Source organism: Callorhinus ursinus, unplaced genomic scaffold (assembly GCF_003265705.2).
Source record: "Callorhinus ursinus isolate GAN/ISIS: 27379988/994484 unplaced genomic scaffold, GSC_fseal_2.0 scaffold9, whole genome shotgun sequence".
Classification (NCBI taxonomy): Eukaryota; Metazoa; Chordata; class Mammalia; order Carnivora; family Otariidae; genus Callorhinus; species Callorhinus ursinus.
The window spans coordinates 35,385,285-35,404,496 of record NW_027397071.1 but is presented as its reverse complement, the minus strand read 5'-3'; positions in this window follow the sequence as shown (position 1 = coordinate 35,404,496).

Below are 19,212 nucleotides of genomic sequence, written 5' to 3'. Positions count from 1 at the left end.
TAATTGGTTAAGATGAGTCATACTCGATTAAGGTGGGCCTTAAATCTTAAAATAAGATTCATAATTAGGAAAGATTAGCACTTCCATATATTAAAATGTATTATGAATCTTCTAGATTTCTTGTCACTGAAAATGAAATTAAGATAGAGTAGGGAGCTATATAGATTAGAATACATTTAATTCATGATAAAATTAATTTCTAATTAATGAGAATAATTCAGTAGATTTTTTTTTGAAAGACAGACAACACAATTTTGTGGAAAAATTAAGCTGGGTTTCCCATGTTATTCTTAATATCAACACACATATCTATTGATGCAATAAATATTTCTCTACAAGGATGAACATCTTTATTTCATTAAGTAATATATGTGAAGCACCCAAAAGAGTATTTGCCACATAAAGACAGTCAATAAATATATGTTTCATAAAAATGAAATGTGTAGGAGAAAAAAAGAGAATTTCTACAACACACTCTACGCAGAAGATAAAACATAAAATATTGGAATGAGAAGCACAGAAAGAAAGAAAAAAACACAACTCACCAAGAAAAATGTTCACAAAGAGCTAATTTCTTTAGTTTACAATGGATTCAAGAAAAGTAGGCTGCCAGAGAAACAGGCATGTTAAATAAAAAGAAATTACAAATGCTCGGTAAGCATTAGAAAGTATTATTTTCATAAAATAAAATGTATATATTAATAATACATATTATTAAAATAATAAAAATAAAAATTATATATTACATTTATTACTTATTTTTTTATGAAATAGATGCAGAAACATGCAAATGTTTGATAATATTTAGAGCTTGTGAAAGAATGGAGAAATACATAGTTTCAACTAGTATTGATGCCAGCTATTTGGAGGAAAATTTGGCAATAGCTATCAAAATTAAACATGTGTAATGAAAAAATGTTCATCATCATTAGCCATCAGGGAAATTCAAATCAAAACCACATTGAAATACCACCTTACACCAGTTAGAATGGCAAAAATTGACAAGGCAAGAAACAACAAATGTTGGAGAGGTTGTGGAGAAAGGGAACCCTCTTACACTGTTGGTGGGAAGTTCTTGCAAGTTGGTACAGCCACTTTGGAAAACAGTGTGGAGGTGCCTCAAAAATTTAAAAATAGAGCTACTCTATGACCCAGCAATTGCACTTCTGGATATTTACCCCAAAGACACAGATGTAGTGAAAAGAAGGGCCATAGGCACCCCAATGTTCATAGCAGCAATGTCTGCAGTAGCCAAACTGTGGAAAGAGCCGAGATGCCCTTCACCAGACGAATGGCTAAAGAAGATGTGGTCCATATATACAATGGAATATTACTCAGCCATCAGAAAGGATGAATACCCAATTTTTACATCAACATGGATGGGACTGGAGGAGATTATGCTAAGTGAAATAAGTCAAGCAGAGAAAGTCAATTATCACATGGTTTCACTTATTTGTGGAACATAAGGAATAACATGGAGGACATTAGGAGAAGAAAGGGAAAAATGAAGGGGGGGAAATCGGTGGGGGAGATGAATCATGAGAGACTATGGACTCTGAGAGACAAACGGGGTTCTAGAGGGGAGGGGGGAGGGGGGATGGGTTAGCCTGGTGATGGGTATTAAAGAGGACACGTTCTGCGTGGAGCACTGGGTGTTATGCACAAACAATGAATCATGGAACACTACATCCAAAACTAATGATGTATTGTATGGTGACTAACATAACATAATAAAATTAAAAAAAATAAAAATAAATGGATCCATATTAGTATATGGATCAAGAATTCAAAAAAATTAAGCATGTGTATACCAAGTGACTTAGCTTGCACTGCTAGAAATTTATTCAACTAGTATTCACACAAATTATATAAATGTATTTATTACCAGTATAATGTTTATTGAAGTTCACCTATTTACAGAACTATTCTTTGGGTTGATAAGAAAAAGGTTAACAAGGAAGACAAGTTCCTTTAATACAATATGTGTAACTAACGGAGGAGTTCACATCCTAATCAGAAGGTAATGTGATATCTAAGAATGGTCCACATATCATTGTTTATAGTAACAAAAGAAACATTAACCACATAAATTATCCATCTGGATAGTGCTTGTTGATTAATTTTGCCATACCCACCCAACAGAATATGATGTAGCCATAGAGTCACATAGTTACAAATATACTGGTACAGAGGATGAAAACAATAGGCACTTAAATGAAAAAAGCAAGATGTGGAATAATGCACCTAGTGTGATTCCTTTTTATGTGTATCAAAAGTTCTACTGCAAAGAGGAACATAGATGTATTGGTTAACAGTTTTACCTTTTTGGAAAAGTATGAAGTGAGGGAAGACAGTTTTTGATATCTATCTGTAATGTCTGGATTTTTAACCCATGTTCAAACAATTGTCAACAGAGATTTTTGGACAGTGACTCAATGTGCCATTTAATTTTTTTCTGTATAAACATATAATTACTTTTAAACACTAACAAATGTTGCGCAATAAATAAAGCTATAGAGAAAAAAATCAATTTTGTCTTCTTGAGGCCATAGTTGAGGGCAGTGGGGGAAGCCCTTCCTTTTCTCGGTCTGAAGAATTATGCTTTCTCAAATTTATAATAAGAAAAGAATGCTTCATATTCTGAATTTCCCAAGAAGTTGACCAAAAAAGTACACTTTATTTGTTGAAGTCTGGGTTGGAATCTGAAATGAATCTTTGTAATTCCATTCATGTAATCAACAGAAGCAGGAGTCCTGGAAATGCTGACAGGACGCAAACCCCGGTCTGGGGCTGGGAAGGCGCTGTAATGAGTTGGGCTCATTGTGTCTTTCCAGGCATGAGCTTTTTATTTATTTATTTTTAAAGGCTTATCATGTTGATGGCCTGTATCATTTGCACGAAAAAAACTTCATGATAAAATATTGCACCAGTTCATCTGAAAAGTAGGAAAAAAAAAAAGATCATTTTGCTTAATTAGCTTTTAGTTTGCCAAAGGTTTTATGAACTAGAAGATGTGCAAACTTGTTTTTACAAATTACTCAAGAACAGGAAAAAAAATATTTTCAGATTTCCATCAAGTTCCATCAAGCTAGATGTTCTTCATATTTATTTGTTTATTTTTCCTAATGAGATGTTGTAGTTAGCTGCTTTCTCTGCTCTGTAGTTCATGGAGGGTAGATGTTATCTGCATTATTCATTATTGAAACGGTGGTATATCTTGGTTAGGTTCTAAACTCTAAAGGGTTCTTATGACTAACCCTATGTCTCCCATAAAAATCATGAATTATGTAATGTGCAAATCTTTTCACTATAACATCACCGTTTCTGGCAAGCTAGGCAGCTATTTTTATTAAATGTTGCTCATCTGCCATATGGACTCCCATTTTCAAGTTAATTATGAAACAGAGATGAAGAGATATTAAATTTGTAAAGTATCTTTCCAATTAAAAATATTTTAGGAGACCACACATACAAAATGGTTTCTACACTGCTCCACACATCAAGAGCAAGTGTTCCTTTCCCTAATTATACGTGAAATGACACAAAATGCTAAAATGTTTTATTCAGGTGGAGTCACAAACTATTGGCAATATACCATTACCTCAAACTGAAAAAAATAAAGTTGCTGCATTCTGTATTATACAGTCTATAGCACTTTTAATTGGCCATAGTCTTTATAATGATCACTTAAATTGTTGTGAAATATTTATAAGCTTGAAAATTTGTCATATTGTAGATTAAAGCAGGGTTGATGTGAACCTCCAGTCATTTTAATGAGTCAATAACTCACGATTCGTTCTCCTTGAAATCCAAAACATTGTATTTCTTTCTTCATTTCAAAACCATCTCCTTTAACTGCATACCTCTTCTGAGATAAATGCTTTTATTTTACATAACCTTTTTTTCCAGTTTGTATTCTAGAGTTCATTTCCCAAATTAGAACTCTCTCCTTTTCTTCCTTAGGGATTGTGTTTGACAGAAGAATGCTGATTTCTCCAGCCTTGGAGCCCTCATGACAATTGCTTTCCCTCATTTACCTATATTTTCTGTTTATACCTAATTATTTAATCACTTGTTAGATTGGTGAAGAATATCATACTGTTTTTGCTAAGGTAAGAGTGAATTATTGGATTGTTTTCTTGTTTTCTCCCTCAGTTTACAGAGGTGTTAAATCAAAAGCAAAATTTGTATTCATTTATTTTCTAGTAGTTACCAATAAAAAGGAAGGAATTAAGCAATAAAAAAAAAAAAGGAAAAACTGAAGTCAAGTGAGGATCAGAACAGTTTTAAGTTCTGAAGATGATAGTTAAACCAGGATTTCTGCCCTTAGAAGCATGGGTACTAATGTTTCTTTTCAGTTACTGACATATTTATTTTTAAGAAGGAAATCCTTGTACATTGAGTGGCTAATAGGTTCTAATTACAGCAAATTATACATTATAATCTTATTATATTTTCACAAAAAGCCCAAATATATTTCTGAGTCACACAGTAAGTATTGATAGATCAAATACATTTGATTCCAGAGTCCATGTTTGTAGCCCTTTTAAAAGACTTTTTTCAAGAGCAAGAACCATAATTATCGATATGGTTGTTATTTTATTCTACTATTTATTTATTTATTTATTTATTTATTTTTAAAGATTTTATTTATTTATTCATGAGAGGCAGAGAGAGAGAGAGAAGCAGAGGGAGAAGCAGGCTCCCAAGGAGCAGGGAGCCCAATGAGGGACTCGATCCCAGGACCCTGGGATCATGACCTGAGCCGAAGGCAGACGCCTAACCATCTAAGCCACTCAGGCACCCCTCTATTTTTTATTTTAAAAAGCATCTTAAGAACCAGTATAGAATTGGTTATTTATAAGAAGCCCCCGTGAGGCATGAGGGTTGGGGCTTACTATTTCCATTTTGTAGACATGGAAGTTAAGGGTCATGCCAGAATATCACATTATATAAGTTAATATAAGTTAATATAACTCTGTCTGCTATAATATACACCCCCAAATAGTAACTGTTTAACCTCCCAAATATGTATTGCTTTGTCAAGCTAGTCCAAGCTTCATTTGTGCTGGTAATGGGGGCTCTGCTTTATATAGTTCTTCAAAGCCTCAGTGTGACTTAGACTCTGACTTCTTCACCATGTGGTTTCCAGATTCATCTTGTGTACCAACTTCCAGAAAGAGAGAGAGAGAGTATTGGAGAATGTCTTTTATGGGCCAAGTCTGAAAACAGTATTTAACATCTCACTGGAGTCATATTGTACAATGTAGATGGTTGGAAATGTTGTTGTTGTGGATCTGTTACTGCTTAACAAACCACCCCAAATCTTAAACAAACCACCCCAAATTTTAATGTCTACAAAGGAGGATTCCTTCTTATCTCTCATTGTTCTAAAAGTTAACCAGACTCAGTTGGATGGTTTTCATGTAGGGCCATTTGTGGTTGTAATTTGATGTTGGCTAGGTCAGTAACCATAAAAAGTCTAGCCAGTGGTCTTCAAATTCAACATAGCCCCCTCACAAAATTGGCAATTGATATTGGCTGTTTACTGGTAACTCAACTGTGGCTGTTGACCAGAACATCCCCAAGTAGCCTTTTCATGTGACATGGGATTCTTACAAGATGATAGCTAAGTTTCTAGAGGAGACATCTAAGAGCAAGTATTCCAAGGAGCAGGAAAAAGGAAACTGCTTGTTCAATATAGAATTATGCTGTCATTGGCACAGTGTTGCCTCTGCCATATTTTATTGGCAATATTAGAGAAATATATACCACTTCTTCAACAAGAGAGTTGCAAGATCACAATGAATGAGAGCATGGGCAATGGGAGATACTGTTGCAATCATCTTTAGAAAATGCAGCTTGCCACCGTAATGTAACCGTGTGCTTAGCAAGAAACAGATTTGTTAGAAATAGCTAACCTATTTCTGCCATATTCAATTAATAAGATATCCACAAGGACATAAACCCAATAATCTTGATTTCCCAAAATAAATACTGGATAAGCAAGATGGAATAAACTTTTATGATTATTTTATTGACTATTAATCTCTTCAAAAAGCCAACGAGTAATAACATTGGGCTAATCATCACTTGCACTGAATTAGCTGCTCCCTCCTTTCTAAACACTGGAACTAGACAGCCATATGGTAGGCAAGTTAATTTAATTTGATCTTTTTAATCATAGAGAGAACTTCTATACCTCCCTATAAAAAAATTGTTCTGGTTGTGTATTTGCCTTTTCTTCCTGTAAAGCTTTTGTTAGCACAAACATCTATAGACATGGTTCATCATTATAGCTTTACATGAAAAATTCTGCTTCTGCTGATTTTAGAGCAAAATACATGAAGCAATCATTTAACCCCATACAATGTATGGGTCTTAACATTTACTCTATTATCGAGATGTAGCTGGCCCTAAAGAATATTGAAATAAGCTTATTGAAGACTCAGTTACTGCCAAATTAGGAGAACAAACATTGGAAGTTCAGGTGCCATTCTAAATATGTCTAAATGAGTAACTAACATATGGTGATCTTTTTCTTACAGCCAGACTATATTTTCCTGGGTGCCAAAGAATGGAAGTCAGGATAGCTATAGTGTATAACTCATTAAATAATTTTTTGCTCACAGTCCTCAAAACTTTGAACTTTGCCGGTTTAGATGTTATAGTAATCACGCTTATTAGTTTTAGTCACATAGTAAACAATCTCCAAAATTACAGTGGTTTAACTCCACAAAGGTTTATTTCTTGCTCATGTAAAGTTTGGTGGAAGCTCTCTTCTGTCTTATTGTTTGGACGGACTGGCCCTAACCTTTTTGTAGCACTTATTTCTTAATACATGGCTTCCAACTGACAGCAGGGAAAGGACAATGAAGAAAACATGTCATCTCTAAAGTGCCACAGACCAGATGTGATATGTCTCCACTCACACTCCCATAGGCCAGAACTCAACCACATGGCCCTAAGTCAACTTCAAGGAAGGATCTTAATGTGTGTTGGTCCTGATTTTCTCTGCCACAAAGACCATCATCACCAAAAGATGAATGATCCACCAGAAACACAGCAATGCTCCCACTGAAGTAGAAAGAGACTGAATCTTTTTGGACTTTTCATGGCATTGGACCAGTAGGAAAAAAAAAATTACTGGTTGAAATAATCCTGATTATCTTGGGCAAATAAGATTACTACTATACAGCAGAAAGTATTCAGCCAGATACTCAAATATCCTCTAAGGATAACTTTTACCATATCCAGAAGAAGAATAAAGGTGAATTAGCTGAAGACTAAAGTAGTCAGTGCAACCAACAAAATGGTATTAGTTTTGCTAGTAACAATAAAACAAGAACAATGACAAACCTAAGAATTTCAATGGCTAACAAAAATAAATGTCATACTCCCATGTTCACTGTATTTAAGTCTGCTGAGGTTAGGCTAATTGGGGCTAAACTCAACTAAGAAGGCTGATCCTTCTGTTCGGGTCTTCTCTTGAGTTTTCTGAAAGAAGGCTGAAAGGGTAGCAAGATAGTCCCCTGGAATATGATCTTCATGTCAGACTACAGATAACCAATCATATTTAAGGCTCCTGCTTACGTCATATCTGCCAACATTCTGCAGGTCAAAGCAAGTCATATGGCCAAGTCCAATATCATAAAAGCAAGGAAATATACTCTGGCTACCCTAGCAGGAGGTACAGTTATATGTCACAAGGTATGAATGAACACTACTATAATAGGTAGGAATGGGAGATTTGGAAACAACACACTTAAGTCATACTATTTGCACGATAATTTATCTTAAGTAATGAAAATTTCAATCTGTTTCTGAAACAAGTCTTCACAGATAAAAGAAATATAGGTTGGAAGTAGAAGAGCATAGTAAATGTGAACTTGTCCAAGACACAAAAAGATTTGATTTCATGGAAGCCAACTACTCTCCTCCAATAATTAAAGCATTCTATCTTGGTCAATTGCAATACTTGGACTCTAGCTCCCTTAGTTACATCAGGAGGAGAGCTTGTACTCACCCAGTCATTAATTTGACAGAGAGAGACACAGAGAGAGAGGGAACACAAGCAGGGGAAGTGGGAGAGGGAGAAGCAGGCTTCCCGCTGAGCAGGGAGCCCAGTGTGGGGCTCTATCCCAGGACCCTGGGATCATGACCTGAGCCGAAGGCAGACGCTTAACAACTGAGCCACCCAGGCACCCCAAGTACTCACCCAGTCATGATAAGATAATGAGTAATGCCATTCGTTCAACAAGTTTTGTAACTGCAATCACAAGGCATGCACACAGCCTCTTGATCATACCAGGGGAGGGGTTAGTACTTTCAATTCCATGTATGTTGAGCTAAAATGATGCGACTACAGCCAGGATTCTGACACACCACATTGCTGTTATATCTTTGCCTCTCATCTTGCCATTATTTTCCTAATCAGAAGTCTCTAATAAAACCCCCACAGCTGAAGTTTCAGAGCCTCTTCCTTAAAATCTGAAATTTGTCCCTGCCTGATTTCTGTGTGCTACCTCTAGAATTCCATGGCAGGGGAGGTCCAACTCTGCCTTTGTGAGTTTTCACCAACAAGCTTTCATGTATGCTGTCTATCATTGGCCTTTGTTTGCTTTACTGCCCTCCAGCTCCAATTTCCTGCAGAATTCCTGATACATTTCAGGTTCTGTTAAACATGAAGTGTACTAATGAGATACTTACAAGACAGAGGAAGAGGTAGAAATCACCTTTTTTTCTTCTGAAAGATGTGGCCGATATTTGGATAGATGTGAGTTTTATTCAGTTTCTGACTGAATTTCTGGACTCTGAAGGTCATGCGTGATTGAGTTACTGTGATGTTTGCTGCGATTTTCTGTAGGTTCCTAACCTTTAGGTGACAACCGCAACTTTCCATCTCCCTGGACTGTAGCCGGACCTCGACTCAGAGCTCATGCAGATTTTCAGTTCTCTATTTTTCCTAATGTGTTGAAGCACGATATCTTCTATATTAAAACTCTTTCTACTTGAAATTGATGGAAGATTTTTTTTTTTCTGATTAATCTTGAAGGATGTCGTATCACTCCCTTATTGGTTTGCGCTGAACTTCAACTTTTCGCTAAATAGTTGTTCCTGTCTTCATGCGTCAGAGTTAAGGGCCCATCTTCTGTTTTGTTTTTTGTTTAATCCCTACTGTGTCTTTCCCTTTTAAATTATTTTTGATACCTGGCATAATTCTCTCATAACCCACCTTCGATCACTGAGGGATGGATGTCAGCTGAGTTCACCATGTGCACATACTATGTTAGTTAGAGCCTAAGGGTCTGACATAGCTTGGCTCCTAAAATGAATTAACTGTATGAATCAATTTAGCCAGAATACTTACATATTCCACTTGGAAGTGCAGATCAGTAAAACAAACACATAAATTCAGAACATATTCGATTATTTAAATCATCCTTTTTTCTCCCAGTTTGTATCAAAATGTTGTGTAATTAAAAAAATTAAATTGTTTTGGAAATAAACTGATTGTATGTGGACCTTTTAGCAGTTATAGATCTATCTGTGGCTCAATACATCCGTTAATACCCATATAATGAGTTATTTGAAACCAAAAAGACTGATGTCAGACATCCATGAGATGAAGGTAGAAAAGATAGGTAAAGGGTCTCCATACAATGGAGGTGCCATTAATATAGCAGAGCAACAGTGAGAGGATCAGGTGACTGTGGTAGGGAAAAAACAAAAAAAAAAATCCCAACTAAACAGCGTGAGCTCATATGTGGATCATATAGAAGTAGAACTAGCAATGCAATGTGAATTATGAGGAAGAACAACCTAAAAGTATGTTCACATACAAAGTGGTTTTAAAAAATCTTCAGATAGGGGGCGCCTGGGTGGCTCAGTTGGTTAAGGGACTGCCTTCGGCTCAGGTCATGATCCTGGAGTCCCAGTATCGAGTCCCGCATCGGGCTCCCTGCTCAGCGGGGAGTCTGCTTCTCCCTCTGACCCTCCTCCCTCTCGTGCTCTCTCTCTCTCTCAAATAAATAAATAAAATCTTAAAAACACACACACAAAAAATCTTCAGATAGAACATTTTACAGGTACTTGAAATAGAGAAAAATGAAATCCTAATTCTGACCTTTTATATTTTTTAAGATTTATTTATTTATTTATTTATTTGAGAGACAGAGATAGCAACAGAGGTAGCGAGAAGAGAGCATGAGTGGGGAGGAGAGAGGCAGGCTCCCGCTGAGCAGGGAGCCCGACATGGGGCGGGAGCCCGACATGGGGCTCGATCCCAGGACCCTGGGATCATGGCCTGAGCCGAAGACAGACGCTTAACTGACTGAGCCACCCAGGTGCCCCATAATTCTGACCTTTGAAAATTCATTCTTACTTATCATAATTTTCTGAAATCCCTATATGACCATTCACCGTTTGCTCTTTTCTTGTCTCCTAAATTGAATTCACTGAACATTTGTTAAGTGCTTACATGGAAATCATCATGTTAGTACCATGAGGAATATGAAGTTGAGTTACACAATGTGTATAAAGTCCTAAAGAGCTTATGATCTAATAAAGAAAGCAAATACACCTGTTGATTTATTAAAAGGTAGATTTTTAAGCGTCTGCTGAAAGAGAAAAGCCAATTATACTGCTCGAGTTTTATTGATACAAAGAGTACTTTTGATTGTGGATATAGGGAAGGGTGAATAGAGGAGATGAACTCTTAATTAAGTAGAATTTAGAATTGAAAATAATAGCATAATAAAGTTTTTGCATAACATTTTAATATCAAGCAATGTATTCCTCATAATCTCATAATAAGTTGAAAATGATTTAAAAGTGATTTAGTAGGGGAAATCATATTTGGTTCATGTTAATGCATATACATTATTCTTTTCAAACTACTGTGGCAATCCATTAATGAACCGTGAAATCATTTAGTAGCTCTCCATCAATATTAAAAAAAAAAATTAAAGAGAAAAACAAAGATCAAAGTGCATTGCCTGCATTTAGCATAAAAACAAACATGAACTACTTGTTACATTAATGTATATGAATGCATGCCTATGTATCTATGTAATGAATTACTGTGTAAAGTGACCCTTACTGTTAGTTATGTTTGAAACATTTAATCTATATGTACACCATGCTGTATATGTATACGCTTCCATATCTATCTGTATACTATATTATAATCTCTTGATACACTGAGATCAATACATAAATCCTAAATTCTGGGTAATACAGAATACTCCCAGTAAGAATTCTCATTGCTTTGTAGTTTGTGTTGCTTGTGCACCAGCACTCTGGGCTAACATTATTTATTATTTAGGAGCTTTACCACTTGTTATTTCAGGTGCTTAAATTTGAGTAAATGCTTTTGAGTGAGCCATTCTATCTTAAGAGCTGCCTTTAGCTACTCTTCCTTCCTCTTCTGCTTTAAGTTTTTTCCTGTTGTTGTTGATGATGATGATGTTTATCTATCAGTGAGATGGATAAAATGGAAAACATGAGAAGGAGCAAGACTGAATACTCCTCAGACTGGATAAGTGAAAACTAGCATAGATTTTGAAATTCTTGGTCCCAGGCTGATTGTTTTTCTCTCCCGCTGTCACAATTTACTTGACTCACTTATAACTTTTGTCATCATCATAAAACATAGGGCTTGATTAGGAAAACAGTATTTGTACTGACAATATGAAAAGAGGAGAGACATTTCCACTTGCAAAATGTGCCCCATGTTTTCAAAACATGTTCAGGGCAGATTTTACTTAGCACTTGACCTAGCAGTTTTCAAAGAGTTCCAATAATTTTGCATTAGGTAATCTTTGCAATAGTTGATCTTGATAACAGAAACCTATTTGAACCCAAGTTCTCCCAGAACACACGTACATTGTCATTGGGTCATCCTTCAGAGTGTCCCATATGAATTTTCTCAAGAGTAGAGATAAAGGCAGAGAAAGCCTAGGAGAGTTCTGAATTGAAGCTGGATACTCTATATCTAATTCAAAGGCAAAGGCCTTATCATCAGGGCAGATCTTAGGTCAGAGACTTTTATAATCAAATAGGACAAATTTGGGCTCAAATACTGAGCCTGCGGCTTGGTCTCTTCCTTACGCAGCTTTATTATATATTCACAACGACAGCGTATATTTATACTTACACTTGTTTTCTAGGAACACCTCTAATAAGCTTTATTCTTCTTGGAGATTTTTTCAAAATTTCATTTTTAAGTAATCTCTACACCCAATGTAGGGCTTGACCTCAAAACCCCAAGATCATGAGTTGTGTGCTCTACCAACTGAGCCAGCCAGACACCTCACTTCCTAGAGATTTTAAAATAAAAAATATCTATTCAAAAGTAGAATAGGATAGCAAAATATGTAATCTGTTAGTATACGTTTTTGTGAGATGGTAATATTCAAATGTTTTTATTGACCTAAGAGGAAAACCATGTGCAATGGCATTTGAAAATACTATCTATTGAAATGCTATTTATTAATTAGAAATCTAACAATGAAAAACAAAAGAAATCTAACAATGACAATGGTTATATTTAGATCTATTTGTTATTATTATTACTATTACTGTTATTATTTCAAATAAGCAATTACTTGAAAATTTCCTTTCAACTTCAATGACTCCATGATAGGACCATAAATATATCTAGAAGTAGTTTAGAGTTGGTCTTAATATACTGTCTAGTAGTCTGTTTGAAAAACAACAAAAACATTAATAATGATTGTGAAAGTATTAATAATAAAACTGTAAATCTCAAATACATATTAAATTATGTATATGAACTTCTAATTCTTGTTTTTTTTATTGTTAAGAAAAAGGTAATCTATAGTAGAAAGAATGTGTGAGTCTGGAGACTAGCTTTTAAGCTTCATCTGAACTGACTTTAGAGTTTGGGCCTTACTTTATTCATCCATGTAATTTTGAAGAACTCAAACTTAATGGTCTTCAATATTTTACTAAACATGATTACTTTTAGGAGATGCAAAATGTGTTTGTTTATGAGTCATTCAACTTCATTCTTCCTTTTGTATTGGAATCATAATCCAGGAGATGGTATGAAAATTTATGGTATTCTTGGATCTTAATATAGACACTTTAATGGAGTGAATGTATTATATTTATATGATCCTTATTCCCACTCTTTTCTTTAAGAACAAATGGCAGAAGTATTTTGCTCTTTTAAGAACTACATAGATTCATTTTTGGGTAGCACACATTTTTTTAAATTGTGGTAAAATACATATAATATTTACTATCTTACCCATTTACTGTATTATTCAATAGTGTTAAGTAGATTTATATATTTGTGCAACCAGTCTCCAGAACTTTTTCATCTTGCAACACTGGAACTCTATACCCATTAAGTAAGAACTCTTAATTGTCTCTCCTCTCAAACCCTGGCACCACCACTCTACTTTCTGTTTGATTAGACTTTGACTACTATAAATAACTATATAAGTGGAATCATATAATATTGGTCCCTTTATAACCAATTTATTTCAGTTAAAATAATGTCTTTGAGTTTCATCCAGCTTGTAGCATGTGTTAGAATCTCCTCCCACTTAAAAGGCTGAACAATATTACATTGTATGTATATACCATTGTGTTTATCCTTTATCTGTTGATGGACACGTGTGTATCTTCCACGTTTTGATTCTTATAAATAATGCTACTATGAGCATGTTGTGCATATTTCCATTTGGGCCGCTGCTTTCATTTCTTCTGGGCATATGCTGGATCATATGGTAGTTACATTTTAATACTAGAGGAATTGCCACTTTCCACAGTGACTGTGGAAACCTAGGACACCACTTAAAATTGAATTATCCTATTTCACTCGTCTTCTAACCTTGCCAATTAGATTATGATTTGCATGGTTCAGGTGGGGTTTAGTTATGAAACTCTGTGACTATTACAGTTATACTGACTTAAATAAGCACAAAAAACAATGGGTAAATACTAATTAATCTATCCACTCAGTAATAGTTATTGAGCATTTTCTGTGTGCTAGAAATCTTTTTAGAGGCTAAGGGTGTAGGAGTGAGGCAACCACAAATCTTTGTTTTCCTTTAGTGTGGGAGACAAATATTAGACAAATAAGTATATGATATACTGTCAAGTAAATTACACGGAAATAAATACATTAAGGAAGCTGAGAATGAATAAGGATGAAATTATGATGAGATGGGCAGGCAGTCTCTTTGGATAGGTGACATTTGAGCAGAGTCCCTATAAAATCTATTAACTGAAAGGGTCACAAGTCTCTAGAGATGGGATTAGGAATGGATATATAAGTGGTTTATCCTTTTCTGCCATTGTGTTTGTTTTTATAGAGCTACTTTCTGCTGTGTACATGAAGGAGTTCATTCTAAATACTGTTCAAGTCTTAAAATTGGATTAGCAATAAAATCCTTATAAAATTTGGATTTTATATTCTTCCTCTCATTTTCTTTTTTTTTAAAGATTTTATTTATTTATTTGAGAGAGAGAGAATGAGAGATAGAGAGCACGAGAGGGAAGAGGGTCGGAGGGAGAAGCAGACTCCCTGCTGAGCAGGGAGCCCGATGCGGGACTCGATCCCCGGACTCCGGGATCATGACCTGAGCCGAAGGCAGTCGCTTAACCAACTGAGCCACCCAGGCGCCCTCCTCTCATTTTCTGTTAGGTTGGATATATAGTGGATCAGTAACGATTTGCTCTGAAAAATACCAACAATTCCATATATCTGTGATAACATTGGACAACTTATTCAATTTCTTCATTTCTTTTCTGCAGTGTAACTAAACTTATTACCAACTTTAGCTATTAAATAATCAACTTTAATATAACTTGCAAATATTTACTATTCCAAAGGTATTATGAAAATGAATTGGCCTTCAGCTACTAAATATTTGTTATATTTAACACAGCTATTAAATACTTATTATATTTAATACTGCTTTTTTTTCTTATAGGATCTTTCTCTCTCTCTCTCTCTCTCTATATATATATATATATATATGATCTTCTATACATGATCTTCTGTATATACATATATATATATATATTAGCATATATTACTACTGTTAGTTTACTAGAGCTGCCATAACAAAATACTGCAGATTAGGTGGTTAACGCAGCAGAAATCTACTTGCTTGCAAATATGGAGGCTGCAAGTCCAAGATGAAGTTATCAGCAGGCTTAGTTTCTTATGAGCCCTCTCCTGTTTCTTTGTAGATGGCAGCTTGCTGTGTCCTCACATTGTCATTTCTCTGTGTCTTCATCGCTGGTGTCTCTGTGTGTCCAAGTTTCCTCTTCCCGCAAGATTGGATTAGAGTCCACCCTAATAGCTTCACTTTAATTTCATCATCTCTTTTAAAGGCCCTATCTCCAAAAACAATCACATTTTAAGATATTAGGGGTTAGGGCTTCAAAATACGAATTTGGGAACACACAATTCAATCCCCCCCACACACACACGCACATATTTGCATAGCATAATGCCCTATGGCCCTATTATGAATAACTCCTTGTTCTCAAAATTACTTATTTTAAACCAAGATGAAAATTTGTGAAATATTTGACTCACTTGTTCTAAAAACAATAGGTGAAAAAAGCATAATCCTTGGACAGAAAACAAGGAAGTGAATTTGTGTATTAATTATTCCTCTCTGAAATAGCTCTTAAAATGTTTATAGGTTAATTAATTATTATATTTTTAACACAAACTCTCAATATATACTACACAGCAATCTAAAAATAAAACATTTGCAAGGCAAAGATAAAGGTTAAACTGAAAAAAAATGAACAATTTTAGTGAAACTATGTATCTTTCTAATAAGAAAACAAAATCCAGTGTACCTCTATAGGACAACACTGAAATGTTAAAAGGGACTTTGTAGTGGTAAAATACAACCTGTAATATTGTTGGTTAAAATTGTATTAGTTCCATCAATTTATGCTTTGTGGTTTTACATATGGCTGGTTATGATTACTTACGTGTGGGTCATAAAAACCCAGTGTGTTTTCCAAGCAGTCAAATTGCCTGTCAGCTGCTAAAGGGGCAGAATTAATGAGAAACTTACTTTATAATCTAAAGAATAGCAGCTGGGGTCTGTTTTAACAAGTCCCGGGAAACATACATGGAGGGGAATTCTTTGTGGCTAGACTTATATCCTGCCCTGTCTCTAAAAAGTTCTACTCATTGAGTTGAACAATCAGATAGACAAAACTCAAGGACATAGCAAGAGCTTTACACATCACTGATTACTAGTAGAAGAGTAGAGGATAATTTGCCGCTTATTTTCCCCTATGGCAAAGTATGCCATGCTTTCACCAAAGTCCATGTCCTTTTCCTCTTGGTATATAGCTGGAACACATTTATCAGCCTTCTTTGCATTTAGATGTGACTGTGTGAATTAATTCCTGCCAATGGGCTGCAGGAACAAGGGATATGTGCTATTTCCAGGCCTGGACTATCTCCCATGAAAGTATTTTTCCCCCTTATTTCACCCACTGGATCAACAGAGAATACCAAGATGACCTAGAAGAGGGCAGAGCAATAAGACAGAAGGAGCCTGATCTTGTCATTATTATATAGACCACCTGCCAATCACTGGTACTTCTTAGGTAAGTTAGAACAAAATTCTATTGTGTTAAGTATCATATACTTTCAGATTCACTGTTAACCACAGTTAGCCTATTCAGAATAATATACCTACTCATTATGAGAATTAGCTTATTAGGAAAGCCACCTAATAATCTAACACAGTGCTAAGGATGAGCAAAAGAATCTGTTGAGAGGGAATGAAAAAATGTAATAAAAGTTTCCAAGTCTTTTCATTCATTTGAAAGGAAGAAAACTTTACTGTCATTTAACATATGACTTATTGGTAATATGTAGGTTTCTTTTAAAGATTTTATTTATTTATTTTGAGAGAGAGAGAAAGACAGAGATAGCATAAGCAAGGAGAGGAGGGAGAAGCAGGCTCCCCACCGAGCGGGGAGCCCAGTGTGGGGCTCGATCCCAGGACTCTGGGATCATGACCTGAGCCGAAGGTAGATGTTTAACTGACTGAGCCACCCAGGTGCCCCAGTAATATGTAGTTCTTAAATACATTACATATTTTGTTTGGGATGAAAGTCAAAAGAATTTTGATGGTAAACATGATTAAAAAGTTTTAGACATCTCTGATCAAAGATCCAGCTCTAGGTGTAAAGTATAGGAAAAATCCACTGGTGAAAATTTGAAGAACGGAGCATTTTAACAATGTTATGCTAGCTCAAGGAACCTGAAAAAGGACATCCCGTGGACTTCATTTATCAAAATCACCTAGTTTATATTAGCACCTTAACACAAGGGACCATAACTGCTCTTTCTCCTTCTCAGGAATGGCCTTGTAACTTGCTTTGACTAATAAAATGTAATGGACATGTCACTGTTTGAGTTCTGATCCTGGCCTCATGGTGTCTTGCATTTTCTACTCTGTCCTTTTGGAACACTGTTGCCAGAAACACAAGTCTTGCCTAGGCTTTTTGAGGATGAGAGACATGTGGAGAAAAGGATCCAGTCTTCCTAGACACTTCAGCCATCCCAGTGGAGGCCCTAGATGAGCAAGATATTCAAGCTGAGCAGAGCCCAAATCGTGGACCCACAAAATCATAAGCATATAAAAAGTCAATGTTTTAAGTCAAGAACTTTGGGATGATTTGTTACATTGCAAAGGATAATTGATACAAATGTTACTATAGAAGGCAAGTATTCCATAGGTAAAAGATGGAGTGGAGTAAGCTTAAAGTTGATTTTAGTTAAAATTAATATTTTTAAAGAGCTAATTATAAAAATCATATGTTAACAAACAATTGAAATAAATATGATATCTCTTATAATTCCCAAACAAGCTATGTCTAAGTGCATACGAAGAATGTGATCCTTTGATCATTTGAGTTACTGATCTCACCTAAATTTATACTCCTTAGGTATAGAACTATACGTCTTTACTCTTCCCATAGCATCATTGTAGTTGAAGCAAACTTCCAAGCTCTGTGACTTTGGACTTGGTCCTGTTATTAATTTTGGTCAGTGGGATGTTAGCAGAACTGAGGTGAACAAATGCTTAAAATGTGCTTGTATGGTTGGCCTTGTCTTCTTATGTTTCTGTCACTGTCATAAGAAAAATATTCCCCATTTCCAGACTGAGTCCTAAAAGGAGACATATGGAGAGGATCTGTTCTAGTCTACCCACCTATCAACATCTTGAAGCCGACCTGCCGAGGTTGGCACCATCCTAGATCACTTGCAACCCATGAACATAATAATAAATGTAAGCCACTGTATTTGGGTATATTTGTTATTCAATATTACGGTGATGGTAGCTGCTAAAAGAAAGTCTAAAAGACACATCTATATTCAAAAATGAATGTAGGTGCAAAAAAAAAAACCACTATAAAATTCTGAAAAATAGAGAAAAACATCCCTGTACTTTGTACATGAGTGTTCTGTGCTTACTTTGTTATATAACAACTCTACTGATTGCTAAAGAATCTGGTCTAGAAAATACTCATAAGAAATAAGTTAGTTGATCAACTACGATAATAACTCTTGACAGAGAAAACTTTTAAATTCATTTTAAAAAGCATTTCTAATGTAAAGATATAGTCTTTCATTTCTTTTCTAATGCAATCAGTAGATATGATAATCTATTTATTCACAGATACAATATGTATTTAAATTACAGATTTCTTTCAGTTCAAATTTCAGTTTTCGATTGATGTTAAACTCATTGATGGTAGTGATCTTCTGTATATCTCTATATAATTAAAAAGTACATTCTCTATTATCCTGTGATTAATTTTTTGTAAATTAATGATTTTTAAATTGTCATCTGTGAACTGATGTCATGGAGATCACCATGGATGATACCAGACCCCCATCCCAGATTACTGAATCAAGACCTCTGGGGTTGTATCTTGGCATCTGCATATTTATCAAGTTTTCCAAGTAATTTTTAGGCACAGTAAAGTTTCAGAGCCACTGAATTAAATATTTCTTAATGATTCACTTGACACACTTTGCCTTTTTATCTCAAACATTTTCTCTTCCTATTCTTATACAATACATGTATTTGGCATAGCAATACTTCCAAATCCATTCTCCACTTTAATATTGGCCCCAGCCCTATAAAATGGATATCTGTGTATGTGTTCCTATTACCAAAT